This window comes from Phyllobates terribilis, unplaced genomic scaffold (genome assembly GCF_046119375.1).
Source record: "Phyllobates terribilis strain yellow unplaced genomic scaffold, ASM4611937v1 Scaffold_1049__1_contigs__length_452226, whole genome shotgun sequence".
Lineage (NCBI taxonomy): Eukaryota > Metazoa > Chordata > Amphibia > Anura > Dendrobatidae > Phyllobates > Phyllobates terribilis.
Genome location: NW_027363809.1, coordinates 319,632 through 334,634, shown reverse-complemented (window position 1 = coordinate 334,634; position 15,003 = coordinate 319,632). Strand labels below are relative to the sequence as shown.

Sequence of the window (15,003 nt, the reverse complement as noted above, 5' to 3'; positions counted from 1 at the left end):
TTAAGTCTCTTAGAAGCAGCAAATTATCTGAAATTTTCCTACCAGGCACTGCACATGCCTGATACTCCCCCACCATATCACCTATCACATCTGCCAGTCTACCAGCCACAATTTTAGAAATAATTTTGTAATCACTGTTTAACAATGTTATGGGCCTCCAATTTTTAATATCCCTCATGTCCCCTTTCTTATGAATCAGCGTAACAATCCCCCTACGCATAGAAACCGATAAAATCCCATGAGTAAAACCATATTGCACCACCCGGGAAAACTCCACACCTATAATATCCCAAAATCTAACATAAAATTCAGCAGGAAGACCATCACAGCCTGGCGTCTTGCCTTTCGCCAAGCCATCCACTGCCCGTCTAATTTCATCTTTCCCAACCTCCTCACTTAAAAACCCAATTTTCTCCTCAGGAATATTATTAGTTAATACTTTGCAATAATCATTAATTTCCGCATCACTGGCTCTACTATCGTTAGAGAAGAGTGTTTCATAAAAGGAAAGAATACTGCCAATCATCTCATCCCCAGATACCTCCCCTGCAGGAGAAAAAACAGACTTAAAAACCCCTTTAGGTTTAAAACATTTTTTAAAAAAGTATCTCGAACATTGCTCATTTTCCTCCATGTGCTTTATTTTTGCCTTAAACATAATAGTCTTCCCTTTTTCAATAAGTATCTTCTTCAGTTCGTCCTTCAAATCTGCAATCTCTTTATCCACCTCCATCCCCGCTCTCTTAAACTTATGGAGTACTTCCAATTTTGAAATAACAGCAGCATCATGATCCCTTTTGGCTTTCGCTCTCCTAAAACACACCCCTTTAAAATAACATGCAAATTTCTCCTTAGCCCAGTCCCACCACTCTAGCAAATCTTTAAAAAGGTGCTGTTCAGACACACAAGACAAAAACACTTTATTAAAACCAACCTTAACACTCTCCTCTTCCAGCAGGCTTACGTTCAGCTTCCAGAGTCCCTTTCCAAAAGCCAGGGACTCAGCTATACACAGATCTACCACTATCATCTTGTGGTCAGAAAAAGTCGTCATCACGTGGTTGCACTTGGCCACCTTAATCCCTTCAGACATAAAAAAATAGTCAATTCGGGAAACACTACGTCCACTGTCTGATATGTATGTGAACTTATCACTTGGCCCAACCATCAGACCAGCATCCGTGTAGCGTAAATCCTGCACAATCTGATTTAAAATATTAGACGTAACATCAGTCCTACCTTCCGTAGAGCTCTTACGATCTTTTGCGGATCTGACACAATTAAAATCTCCAGCCACTGTAGTGAAGTCTCTGCCTGGTAAAAACAACTTTAGAGACTCCAAAAACCCAACTCTTGCTTGTTTATCAGCAGGGGCATAAACATTAAAAACCCGTACCCGCTGACCTAAAAAATCCACTAATAAAAACAAACATCTCCCAGGTATGATTACTTTAAACTCTAAAACCTTTAGACTGGAATTACACAGTAAAATGCCCACCCCTTCATTCCTGTTTTCTGAGCATGGGGACCAAAAAGATTGCCCCTTATTCCACTCACTCTCATGCGGGGCAGATTTAATTACACATTCCTGCAGACAGACAATATCTGCATTCACACTCTCAATGTACTCCAGTATCCCTGCTCTCCTACAAGCAGAACCAATCCCTCGTACATTCAGAGAAGCAACACACAACGCCATCATAACAACAGGAAAAAATCTCCACCATACCCGATCCATCATGAACCAGGAGAAAACCCACTCCTGCCACCCACTTTTCTACGTATATCAGGCGACTCAGAACTCGAGTCCCTGTTAGAATAACCTGGTCTTAGGGAGACTGGATCTTCCTGCCCCCCAGACCAACACCCCTCCACCTTACTTCTTTTAATCACGGAGGCATAACTCTCCTCCTTGCCATCATCTTCCTCCTCATTTTCACTCCAATCACTGTTAACCCTATCACGCTGCTGAGGGGTTATAGTTCCATCCGAATCAGAATCCTCCTCCTCCAAAACCTCCATTTCCTCACCCCCATCTCTTCCCAAAACAGGATTCACTGACTCCGCCATATTAGACAAATCCATCCCATCACCCGGGCCATGCACATCAGCTACTTTGTTTATTACTTCCAGCCCCTCCCTCAAACCAACTTTCTTCTGGCTCCGCCCCTTTTCCTCCATCTTGGGCACCGCATGGTCTCTTCCCCTACCACCATCTTGTTTTTGGCTTTCCCCCTCTGAGTCTGAGCCTTCGCCCTCCTCCCCACTTTCCTGCCGAGTCTTCTTCTGCCTCTCTTCAGCGTCCACCTGTGACCTAGGAATCTGAGCCCACAATCTACATTTCCTTGCAAGGTGATCTGCATGTCCACACAAATCACACACCTTATTCATTGGGCAACCACTTGCAACATGCCCAGATTTCCCACAACCTCTACAAACATCACCTTGCACTGGACAATCTTTCTGAACATGTCCAAACTCATGACACTTCCTACAATATTCCATCTGTCCATTATAAAAACAAAATCCCCTTTCTCCTCCGATAGAAAACTGTGCAGGAATGCTCTTGGCACCCCCAATAGCTCTATCATCCGGTCTCAGTTTTACAACATATCTCCTCTTGCCATTTAGATAATTGTATTTGTTCTTCATTCTTCCCAAAAATTTAACCTCACTACAATACCGAGCTAAAAAATTGGAAACAGTCTCATCCGGAACTTTAGGGTTATACATGTGCACAACCACATACTTATATGTCTGCTGGAACAGAGGTTCCAGTGCAATAAACTCTAGGCATTTCAATTCCTTTTCTTCCTTCATTCGTACCAACTCCATGTAGACTCTCTGGCAAATACTCAAAGAAACAAAAGTGATATCATAAATTCCTTGTTTCTGAAAATCCTGCAGTGCCAATACATCCGTTACCTTCAAGCCATTAATGTTCTTCAAGACATCAACGCAAACTTGGTCCAAACCGATTTCTCCTTCATGACCTGCAGCCACCTTCAGACGGACCGAGTCCTCTAATCCACGTGTTTTCTCCACCATTTTTACAGCAGATAAACACAATCGCCGCTCAATCGCACACTAGGGCCCCACAAGGGGGAACCCCAGTCACAACTGCCCTCCAAACAACACCAGCAGCAGAAAACCACCACTGATCTTGCCAAAAGACCGAGAAGCGATAACCAGAATTGGCTTCAAACTACGGAGCCACCCAAGGATCCTGAAAAGTCCATTTGTGGAGATGAGCTCCTGGACTCCCGTTAAGAAGACATGTTGTCAACCTCTAGATCCCTTACATGCCTGCACTTTTCGGCTTGCTGCTGCTGCAATCCACGCGTTTTAGATCTGCATAACTCCACCTCTTTAAACACAGCACCTTCACCCCCTGCTGTTCCCACCCGCCTCAACACCGTTGGAAGGGAGGAGAACCAATTAAGGCGGGGGGTGGGGTGGAACGAGCAGCTGTCTACCCTTAGCAGGAGGGCTCCTGATTACATACCTCTCCTGCTGCTGCTGCTGCTGGCTGTCCAGCAGCAGACTGAAGGTGGCTGCTGCTGTGCACAGGTATATAAAGGCTCAGAGCCTATTATGACACGCGCAGCCAGCGTTCCATTGCTACATTCCATCTACTGCAGGCAGGATACCTGGCTGGCTGAATGTCGCTGAGAAGCTCACAGAGACCGCCATAAGCAACAGTTTAACAGAATGCCACAGACTAATCAACCAAACTTTTTGGGTTGGGTTCTCTTTTATAGTCTGCAGGCATTAAATGAAAGAAGTCAGTGTTCCAGCAGAAGGAGACAACGTTTCAGAAAAGGCATTGTAGCAAACCAAAAAAGAAATTTTAAGCGCAGCAGAGTAACCAGCGCACATACCTGTTAGCTCAGGTGAGTTTAAAAGGCTGCTGTTGATAACAAGGGCATTTGCTAAATAGATGGTGTGTGTGCAACAATATACTGAAAGGTCAATTATATTGTGCAGCTTATCTCACCACCTGTAGTTATTTAGGTGAAAGCTCCAAAATGCTTGCCTAATATGTCTGTTTATCCAAAAGGAAGTAAAAAGGGAGAGCTAGAAAGATAGCATTGCATCACATTACATGGCAATGCAATGCACAGTTGCTGAAGTTGAACCAAAATGAGCTTGTAATCTGGCTTCTGCAACTTTGAACATGAAAAATCCAATGAGGAGAAGAAAAGCAAAGCCAAAGAGTCCATCCCCAAATCCGACAAACAAGCAAAATGAACAAAAAACATTGAATTCAATTCTTTCTGATTTTAGAAACTGCATTAAAGAAGGGGTGCACCGGTCCTGGAGATACTGCAATACCAGGTCAATGCGTGGAGTGGACAGAGCAAGCTCTTTTTCCATCTCCCTGTTCTAAAAATCCATTTAATATATGGTCCCCAGATAGGGGACGTATCAGATATTAAACTGATAAGAACAGATACTACACTTGATCTTAGCCAAAAGGCCGAGAAGCGATAACCAGAATTGGTTTCAAACTACGGAGCCACCCAAGGATCCTGAAAAGTCCATTTGTGGAGATGAGCTCCTGGACTCCCGTTAAGAAGACATGTTGTCAACCTCTAGATCCCTTACATGCCTGCACTTTTCGGCTTGCTGCTGCTGCAATCCACGCGTTTTAGATCTGCATAACTCCACCTCTTTAAACACAGCACCTTCACCCCCTGCTGTTCCCACCCGCCTCAACACCGTTGGAAGGGAGGAGAACCAATTAAGGCGGGGGGTGGGGTGGAACGAGCAGCTGTCTACCCTTAGCAGGAGGGCTCCTGATTACATACCTCTCCTGCTGCTGCTGCTGGCTGTCCAGCAGCAGACTGAAGGTGGCTGCTGCTGTGCACAGGTATATAAAGGCTCAGAGCCTATTATGACACGCGCAGCCAGCGTTCCATTGCCACATTCCATCTACTGCAGGCAGGATACCTGGCTGGCTGAATGTCGCTGAGAAGCTCACAGAGACCGCCATAAGCAACAGTTTAACAGAATGCCACAGACTAATCAACCAAACTTTTTGGGTTGGGTTCTCTTTTATAGTCTGCAGGCATTAAATGAAAGAAGTCAGTGTTCCAGCAGAAGGAGACAACGTTTCAGAAAAGGCATTGTAGCAAACCAAAAAAGAAATTTTAAGCGCAGCAGAGTAACCAGCGCACATACCTGTTAGCTCAGGTGAGTTTAAAAGGCTGCTGTTGATAACAAGGGCATTTGCTAAATAGATGGTGTGTGTGCAACAATATACTGAAAGGTCAATTATATTGTGCAGCTTATCTCACCACCTGTAGTTATTTAGGTGAAAGCTCCAAAATGCTTGCCTAATATGTCTGTTTATCCAAAAGGAAGTAAAAAGGGAGAGCTAGAAAGATAGCATTGCATCACATTACATGGCAATGCAATGCACAGTTGCTGAAGTTGAACCAAAATGAGCTTGTAATCTGGCTTGTGCAACTTTGAACATGAAAAATCCAACGAGGAGAAGAAAAGCAAAGCCAAAGAGTCCATCCCCAAATCCGACAAACAAGCAAAATGAACAAAAAACATTGAATTCAATTCTTTCTGATTTTAGAAACTGCATTAAAGAAGGGGTGCACCGGTCCTGGAGATACTGCAATACCAGGTCAATGCGTGGAGTGGACAGAGCAAGCTCTTTTTCCATCTCCCTGTTCTAAAAATCCATTTAATATATGGTCCCCAGATAGGGGACGTATCAAATATTATACTGATAAGAACAGATTTTTTTTTTTTTTTTGAAAGCCCGAATTCGTGTACAAAACCCGAGTGCGCTTAAAAAAGTGACAAGTGCCACAAAAAAAGTGCACTAGGATGCTGGTCTTCTTGAAACCCTCTCCAAAAGGAGAAGGGTCCCCCAAACCATTCCCCGTCCCTCCGAGCCAAAAGGCCACAGCGAGGAACAGGGACAAAAAGCCACCTCCAGCCGAAGCCAGAGGCGACCCAATCTTACCCCCAGCACCTGCCCGAGTTCTCACCCGAGCAAGGCACTGGGAGCCAAAGACTGTGCTCCCCTCCCGGAAGAGGGGAGCCAACAACGCTCTCCTCCCGAAAGAGGAGAGCCAGGGGGGTTCAGGGGGGAGCGGAACCTGATGGCCACACACTCCCCCCCTAGACCTGCCAAGAGAGGAACCCGTAAGGGAACCGCATCCCGACAAAATCCTAGTAGGACGTGACACACGTGAATAAGTGGACACACAGTGACAAAGAAATTAAATAAATAGTGAAGGTTTCACAGTATAATACTGCCCGGACCTTCGACCGGGAATTGAAAAATTCCCCATCCTAAGGCCAGAAGGCCCGGAATAAGGGTGTGTGCGAAGAAAGAAAATTTGAAGTGCTTGTGCAAATGTGCCATGAACTCAAGTGGGGTTCCCAATCCCAGTGAGTTAAGGCACCCCAGGGTCACCACTCCTGGGGCACTTCACACTTCGGGCTTTCGATCTTCCCCGGCCCAATGGCGTCGATCCTGGGGGGCCATGCTTTCCACCAGATGACTATATTAGCCACGTGGCGTACTAACAAGCGCCTAAACCCCAGTGTGCATAATGTATCAATCTACTAGGGCGGCCAACATCCAAAACCGCCTTTTCGAAAGATACTACACTTGATCTTAGCCAAAAGGCCGAGAAGCGATAACCAGAATTGGTTTCAAACTACGGAGCCACCCAAGGATCCTGAAAAGTCCATTTGTGGAGATGAGCTCCTGGACTCCCGTTAAGAAGACATGTTGTCAACCTCTAGATCCCTTACATGCCTGCACTTTTCGGCTTGCTGCTGCTGCAATCCACGCGTTTTAGATCTGCATAACTCCACCTCTTTAAACACAGCACCTTCACCCCCTGCTGTTCCCACCCGCCTCAACACCGTTGGAAGGGAGGAGAACCAATTAAGGCGGGGGGTGGGGTGGAACGAGCAGCTGTCTACCCTTAGCAGGAGGGCTCCTGATTACATACCTCTCCTGCTGCTGCTGCTGCTGGCTGTCCAGCAGCAGACTGAAGGTGGCTGCTGCTGTGCACAGGTATATAAAGGCTCAGAGCCTATTATGACACGCGCAGCCAGCGTTCCATTGCCACATTCCATCTACTGCAGGCAGGATACCTGGCTGGCTGAATGTCGCTGAGAAGCTCACAGAGACCGCCATAAGCAACAGTTTAACAGAATGCCACAGACTAATCAACCAAACTTTTTGGGTTGGGTTCTCTTTTATAGTCTGCAGGCATTAAATGAAAGAAGTCAGTGTTCCAGCAGAAGGAGACAACGTTTCAGAAAAGGCATTGTAGCAAACCAAAAAAGAAATTTTAAGCGCAGCAGAGTAACCAGCGCACATACCTGTTAGCTCAGGTGAGTTTAAAAGGCTGCTGTTGATAACAAGGGCATTTGCTAAATAGATGGTGTGTGTGCAACAATATACTGAAAGGTCAATTATATTGTGCAGCTTATCTCACCACCTGTAGTTATTTAGGTGAAAGCTCCAAAATGCTTGCCTAATATGTCTGTTTATCCAAAAGGAAGTAAAAAGGGAGAGCTAGAAAGATAGCATTGCATCACATTACATGGCAATGCAATGCACAGTTGCTGAAGTTGAACCAAAATGAGCTTGTAATCTGGCTTCTGCAACTTTGAACATGAAAAATCCAATGAGGAGAAGAAAAGCAAAGCCAAAGAGTCCATCCCCAAATCCGACAAACAAGCAAAATGAACAAAAAACTTTGAATTCAATTCTTTCTGATTTTAGAAACTGCATTAAAGAAGGGGTGCACCGGTCCTGGAGATACTGCAATACCAGGTCAATGCGTGGAGTGGACAGAGCAAGCTCTTTTTCCATCTCCCTGTTCTAAAAATCCATTTAATAAATGGTCCCCAGATAGGGGACGTATCAGATATTAAACTGATAAGAACAGATACTACACTTGATCTTAGCCAAAAGGCCGAGAAGCGATAACCAGAATTGGTTTCAAACTACGGAGCCACCCAAGGATCCTGAAAAGTCCATTTGTGGAGATGAGCTCCTGGACTCCCGTTAAGAAGACATGTTGTCAACCTCTAGATCCCTTACATGCCTGCACTTTTCGGCTTGCTGCTGCTGCAATCCACGCGTTTTAGATCTGCATAACTCCACCTCTTTAAACACAGCACCTTCACCCCCTGCTGTTCCCACCCGCCTCAACACCGTTGGAAGGGAGGAGAACCAATTAAGGCGGGGGGTGGGGTGGAACGAGCAGCTGTCTACCCTTAGCAGGAGGGCTCCTGATTACATACCTCTCCTGCTGCTGCTGCTGGCTGTCCAGCAGCAGACTGAAGGTGGCTGCTGCTGTGCACAGGTATATAAAGGCTCAGAGCCTATTATGACACGCGCAGCCAGCGTTCCATTGCCACATTCCATCTACTGCAGGCAGGATACCTGGCTGGCTGAATGTCGCTGAGAAGCTCACAGAGACCGCCATAAGCAACAGTTTAACAGAATGCCACAGACTAATCAACCAAACTTTTTGGGTTGGGTTCTCTTTTATAGTCTGCAGGCATTAAATGAAAGAAGTCAGTGTTCCAGCAGAAGGAGACAACGTTTCAGAAAAGGCATTGTAGCAAACCAAAAAAGAAATTTTAAGCGCAGCAGAGTAACCAGCGCACATACCTGTTAGCTCAGGTGAGTTTAAAAGGCTGCTGTTGATAACAAGGGCATTTGCTAAATAGATGGTGTGTGTGCAACAATATACTGAAAGGTCAATTATATTGTGCAGCTTATCTCACCACCTGTAGTTATTTAGGTGAAAGCTCCAAAATGCTTGCCTAATATGTCTGTTTATCCAAAAGGAAGTAAAAAGGGAGAGCTAGAAAGATAGCATTGCATCACATTACATGGCAATGCAATGCACAGTTGCTGAAGTTGAACCAAAATGAGCTTGTAATCTGGCTTCTGCAACTTTGAACATGAAAAATCCAATGAGGAGAAGAAAAGCAAAGCCAAAGAGTCCATCCCCAAATCCGACAAACAAGCAAAATGAACAAAAAACATTGAATTCAATTCTTTCTGATTTTAGAAACTGCATTAAAGAAGGGGTGCACCGGTCCTGGAGATACTGCAATACCAGGTCAATGCGTGGAGTGGACAGAGCAAGCTCTTTTTCCATCTCCCTGTTCTAAAAATCCATTTAATATATGGTCCCCAGATAGGGGACGTATCAGATATTAAACTGATAAGAACAGATACTACACTTGATCTTAGCCAAAAGGCCGAGAAGCGATAACCAGAATTGGTTTCAAACTACGGAGCCACCCAAGGATCCTGAAAAGTCCATTTGTGGAGATGAGCTCCTGGACTCCCGTTAAGAAGACATGTTGTCAACCTCTAGTTCCCTTACATGCCTGCACTTTTCGGCTTGCTGCTGCTGCAATCCACGCGTTTTAGATCTGCATAACTCCACCTCTTTAAACACAGCACCTTCACCCCCTGCTGTTCCCACCCGCCTCAACACCGTTGGAAGGGAGGAGAACCAATTAAGGCGGGGGGTGGGGTGGAACGAGCAGCTGTCTACCCTTAGCAGGAGGGCTCCTGATTACATACCTCTCCTGCTGCTGCTGCTGCTGGCTGTCCAGCAGCAGACTGAAGGTGGCTGCTGCTGTGCACAGGTATATAAAGGCTCAGAGCCTATTATGACACGCGCAGCCAGCGTTCCATTGCCACATTCCATCTACTGCAGGCAGGATACCTGGCTGGCTGAATGTCGCTGAGAAGCTCACAGAGACCGCCATAAGCAACAGTTTAACAGAATGCCACAGACTAATCAACCAAACTTTTTGGGTTGGGTTCTCTTTTATAGTCTGCAGGCATTAAATGAAAGAAGTCAGTGTTCCAGCAGAAGGAGACAACGTTTCAGAAAAGGCATTGTAGCAAACCAAAAAAGAAATTTTAAGCGCAGCAGAGTAACCAGTGCACATACCTGTTAGCTCAGGTGAGTTTAAAAGGCTGCTGTTGATAACAAGGGCATTTGCTAAATAGATGGTGTGTGTGCAACAATATACTGAAAGGTCAATTATATTGTGCAGCTTATCTCACCACCTGTAGTTATTTAGGTGAAAGCTCCAAAATGCTTGCCTAATATGTCTGTTTATCCAAAAGGAAGTAAAAAGGGAGAGCTAGAAAGATAGCATTGCATCACATTACATGGCAATGCAATGCACAGTTGCTGAAGTTGAACCAAAATGAGCTTGTAATCTGGCTTCTGCAACTTTGAACATGAAAAATCCAATGAGGAGAAGAAAAGCAAAGCCAAAGAGTCCATCCCCAAATCCGACAAACAAGCAAAATGAACAAAAAGCATTGAATTCAATTCTTTCTGATTTTAGAAACTGCATTAAAGAAGGGGTGCACCGGTCCTGGAGATACTGCAATACCAGGTCAATGCGTGGAGTGGACAGAGCAAGCTCTTTTTCCATCTCCCTGTTCTAAAAATCCATTTAATATATGGTCCCCAGATAGGGGACGTATCAGATATTAAACTGATAAGAACAGATACTACACTTGATCTTAGCCAAAAGGCCGAGAAGCGATAACCAGAATTGGTTTCAAACTACGGAGCCACCCAAGGATCCTGAAAAGTCCATTTGTGGAGATGAGCTCCTGGACTCCCGTTAAGAAGACATGTTGTCAACCTCTAGATCCCTTACATGCCTGCACTTTTCGGCTTGCTGCTGCTGCAATCCACGCGTTTTAGATCTGCATAACTCCACCTCTTTAAACACAGCACCTTCACCCCCTGCTGTTCCCACCCGCCTCAACACCGTTGGAAGGGAGGAGAACCAATTAAGGCGGGGGGTGGGGTGGAACGAGCAGCTGTCTACCCTTAGCAGGAGGGCTCCTGATTACATACCTCTCCTGCTGCTGCTGCTGCTGGCTGTCCAGCAGCAGACTGAAGGTGGCTGCTGCTGTGCACAGGTATATAAAGGCTCAGAGCCTATTATGACACGCGCAGCCAGCGTTCCATTGCCACATTCCATCTACTGCAGGCAGGATACCTGGCTGGCTGAATGTCGCTGAGAAGCTCACAGAGACCGCCATAAGCAACAGTTTAACAGAATGCCACAGACTAATCAACCAAACTTTTTGGGTTGGGTTCTCTTTTATAGTCTGCAGGCATTAAATGAAAGAAGTCAGTGTTCCAGCAGAAGGAGACAACGTTTCAGAAAAGGCATTGTAGCAAACCAAAAAAGAGATTTTAAGCGCAGCAGAGTAACCAGCGCACATACCTGTTAGCTCAGGTGAGTTTAAAAGGCTGCTGTTGATAACAAGGGCATTTGCTAAATAGATGGTGTGTGTGCAACAATATACTGAAAGGTCAATTATATTGTGCAGCTTATCTCACCACCTGTAGTTATTTAGGTGAAAGCTCCAAAATGCTTGCCTAATATGTCTGTTTATCCAAAAGGAAGTAAAAAGGGAGAGCTAGAAAGATAGCATTGCATCACATTACATGGCAATGCAATGCACAGTTGCTGAAGTTGAACCAAAATGAGCTTGTAATCTGGCTTCTGCAACTTTGAACATGAAAAATCCAATGAGGAGAAGAAAAGCAAAGCCAAAGAGTCCATCCCCAAATCCGACAAACAAGCAAAATGAACAAAAAACATTGAATTCAATACTTTCTGATTTTAGAAACTGCATTAAAGAAGGGGTGCACCGGTCCTGGAGATACTGCAATACCAGGTCAATGCGTGGAGTGGACAGAGCAAGCTCTTTTTCCATCTCCCTGTTCTAAAAATCCATTTAATATATGGTCCCCAGATAGGGGACGTATCAGATATTAAACTGATAAGAACAGATACTACACTTGATCTTAGCCAAAAGGCCGAGAAGCGATAACCAGAATTGGTTTCAAACTACGGAGCCACCCAAGGATCCTGAAAAGTCCATTTGTGGAGATGAGCTCCTGGACTCCCGTTAAGAAGACATGTTGTCAACCTCTAGATCCCTTATGACGCGCCCCCTGGGACATATTCCTTTTTGAGGGGAATACCCGGCACCGGATCAGATGGGGGGTTGTAGTCTCCGAGCGGCTGTGACCCGGCCCCGTGCCCAGGGCGTCAAGCTCAGTGTTATGTGGCAGCTTTACAGATGTTACTAAAGTTCTTTTGTGTCGACTACGCCACCCGTTGTGATGCGGTCACTGTGGCCGCCGCTGCAGCAGGGTCCGCTGAGGCTGATGGTGGATGCGCAGCTTGGTGGGATAACCCCCAACGGGAGGGGTATAGCCTCAGAGGGGACAGGCGCAGAGGATGGGGGTTGTGGTGGTGCGGTGCAGCCGGCAATGAAGACAGACTCGGGTTGTGCAGTTAAGGGAGTTTACTTACTGCTGATGTTTCGGTCACTCCAGCCGCTAGTGACCACCCGAGCCGTGCTGCGTCCACCAGGTCCTGGATACAGCCAACCCCCAAACAAGTCCGGAGCGTGGCCCTGAGCTCTCCCTCTGTCCTTTCTTCAGCCGTCCCCACCAGGGATTCACCTAGGTCCAGCTCCCTCGGGCCTTCTTTTGGGACACCCTTGGCCCTGGGTTCCCTGACCCTGCATGTGGTGTGCCTTCGGGGTGAATGTGGTGGGTGACCGTGACAGACACTGCCCACGGTCTCCGGTCTCTGGCTAGGGATTGTTTTTGCCCCCACCAGCTTGGGTTCCGGTACCCTGATGCTGACTCCTCACCCGGTGCTCTAATTTGGGTTCTTGGGTCCCTTCAGTCTTCCCCCTCTGGGTCTTTCTCTTTCTTTCTCCTCTCTCTCCAGGGCTGCTGTTTCCTGCTCTCTGCATCAGACTTGTCCTCTGCAGCTGACTGACTCTCTGCGTCTGACCCTGATTCTAAGTTGGTGCCCTCCTTATATATCCCTCTATGTGTGAGCTCAGGTGACCAGCACCCAATGAGCTCCTAACACTACCCAGACTGCTCCCCCTATCTGCCCCTACACTACATGGGATGTACCACCCCCCTCCCACTCCAGCCAGGAACAGGCTCGGTTGTACCTGCACATTTCCAAGTGGGAGTACCGTCGGCCTGCTCCTCTGGAATGGGATGTATGTAGTGCATGCAGTCTATCTGAGCTCAGTTCCACACTCCATCCTTACCCGGGAGTGGAATATCACACCTCTGGGTTGAGGTGCAATACCCCTGTAGCAGCCGAATCCTCAGGGTGCTACACTTACATGCCTGCACTTTTCGGCTTGCTGCTGCTGCAATCCACGCGTTTTAGATCTGCATAACTCCACCTCTTTAAACACAGCACCTTCACCCCCTGCTGTTCCCACCCGCCTCAACACCGTTGGAAGGGAGGAGAACCAATTAAGGCGGGGGGTGGGGTGGAACGAGCAGCTGTCTACCCTTAGCAGGAGGGCTCCTGATTACATACCTCTCCTGCTGCTGCTGCTGCTGGCTGTCCAGCAGCAGACTGAAGGTGGCTGCTGCTGTGCACAGGTATATAAAGGCTCAGAGCCTATTATGACACGCGCAGCCAGCGTTCCATTGCCACATTCCATCTACTGCAGGCAGGATACCTGGCTGGCTGAATGTCGCTGAGAAGCTCACAGAGACCGCCATAAGCAACAGTTTAACAGAATGCCACAGACTAATCAACCAAACTTTTTGGGTTGGGTTCTCTTTTATAGTCTGCAGGCATTAAATGAAAGAAGTCAGTGTTCCAGCAGAAGGAGACAACGTTTCAGAAAAGGCATTATAGCAAACCAAAAAAGACATTTTAAGCGCAGCAGAGTAACCAGCGCACATACCTGTTAGCTCAGGTGAGTTTAAAAGGCTGCTGTTGATAACAAGGGCATTTGCTAAATAGATGGTGTGTGTGCAACAATATACTGAAAGGTCAATTATATTGTGCAGCTTATCTCACCACCTGTAGTTATTTAGGTGAAAGCTCCAAAATGCTTGCCTAATATGTCTGTTTATCCAAAAGGAAGTAAAAAGGGAGAGCTAGAAAGATAGCATTGCATCACATTACATGGCAATGCAATGCACAGTTGCTGAAGTTGAACCAAAATGAGCTTGTAATCTGGCTTCTGCAATTTTGAACATGAAAAATCCAATGAGGAGAAGAAAAGCAAAGCCAAAGAGTCCATCCCCAAATCCGACAAACAAGCAAAATGAACAAAAAACATTGAATTCAATTCTTTCTGATTTTAGAAACTGCATTAAAGAAGGGGTGCACCGGTCCTGGAGATACTGCAATACCAGGTCAATGCGTGGAGTGGACAGAGCAAGCTCTTTTTCCATCTCCCTGTTCTAAAAATCCATTTAATATATGGTCCCCAGATAGGGGACGTATCAGATATTAAACTGATAAGAACAGATACTACACTTGATCTTAGCCAAAAGGCCGAGAAGCGATAACCAGAATTGGTTTCAAACTACGGAGCCACCCAAGGATCCTGAAAAGTCCATTTGTGGAGATGAGCTCCTGGACTCCCGTTAAGAAGACATGTTGTCAACCTCTAGATCCCTTACATGCCTGCACTTTTCGGCTTGCTGCTGCTGCAATCCACGCATTTTAGATCTGCATAACTCCACCTCTTTAAACACAGCACCTTCACCCCCTGCTGTTCCCACCCGCCTCAACACCGTTGGAAGGGAGGAGAACCAATTAAGGCGGGGGGTGGGGTGGAACGAGCAGCTGTCTACCCTTAGCAGGAGGGCTCCTGATTACATACCTCTCCTGCTGCTGCTGCTGCTGGCTGTCCAGCAGCAGACTGAAGGTGGCTGCTGCTGTGCACAGGTATATAAAGGCTCAGAGCCTATTATGACACGCGCAGCCAGCGTTCCATTGCCACATTCCATCTACTGCAGGCAGGATACCTGGCTGGCTGAATGTCGCTGAGAAGCTCACAGAGACCGCCATAAGCAACAGTTTAACAGAATGCCACAGACTAATCAACCAAACTTTTTGGGTTGGGTTCTCTTTTATAGTCTGCAGGCATTAAAT

General features: G+C 46.4%; 6 non-coding genes and 2 pseudogenes across 6 annotated transcripts; all 8 read right to left on the bottom strand.

Moving 5' to 3' along the window:
• Positions 1-4,301: 4,301 nt before the first annotated feature.
• Positions 4,302-4,492, bottom strand: LOC141242602 (U2 spliceosomal RNA). The gene has a single exon (XR_012307004.1). It is a non-coding gene; the product is annotated as a U2 spliceosomal RNA (small nuclear RNA).
• Positions 4,493-5,604: 1,112 nt separating this feature from the next.
• LOC141242730 (U2 spliceosomal RNA) lies at positions 5,605-5,784 on the bottom strand (annotated as a pseudogene).
• A 794-nt stretch (positions 5,785-6,578) lies between these two features.
• LOC141242738 (U2 spliceosomal RNA) lies at positions 6,579-6,670 on the bottom strand (annotated as a pseudogene).
• Positions 6,671-7,785: 1,115 nt separating this feature from the next.
• Positions 7,786-7,976, bottom strand: LOC141242650 (U2 spliceosomal RNA). Its single transcript, XR_012307048.1, has one exon. It is a non-coding gene; the product is annotated as a U2 spliceosomal RNA (small nuclear RNA).
• Positions 7,977-9,088: 1,112 nt separating this feature from the next.
• On the bottom strand, positions 9,089-9,279 carry LOC141242601 (U2 spliceosomal RNA). The gene has a single exon (XR_012307003.1). It is a non-coding gene; the product is annotated as a U2 spliceosomal RNA (small nuclear RNA).
• Positions 9,280-10,394: 1,115 nt separating this feature from the next.
• On the bottom strand, positions 10,395-10,585 carry LOC141242600 (U2 spliceosomal RNA). The gene has a single exon (XR_012307002.1). It is a non-coding gene; the product is annotated as a U2 spliceosomal RNA (small nuclear RNA).
• Positions 10,586-11,700: 1,115 nt separating this feature from the next.
• Positions 11,701-11,891, bottom strand: LOC141242599 (U2 spliceosomal RNA). Its single transcript, XR_012307001.1, has one exon. It is a non-coding gene; the product is annotated as a U2 spliceosomal RNA (small nuclear RNA).
• A 2,330-nt stretch (positions 11,892-14,221) lies between these two features.
• Positions 14,222-14,412, bottom strand: LOC141242597 (U2 spliceosomal RNA). The gene has a single exon (XR_012306999.1). It is a non-coding gene; the product is annotated as a U2 spliceosomal RNA (small nuclear RNA).
• Between the last annotated feature and the right edge of the window lie 591 nt (positions 14,413-15,003).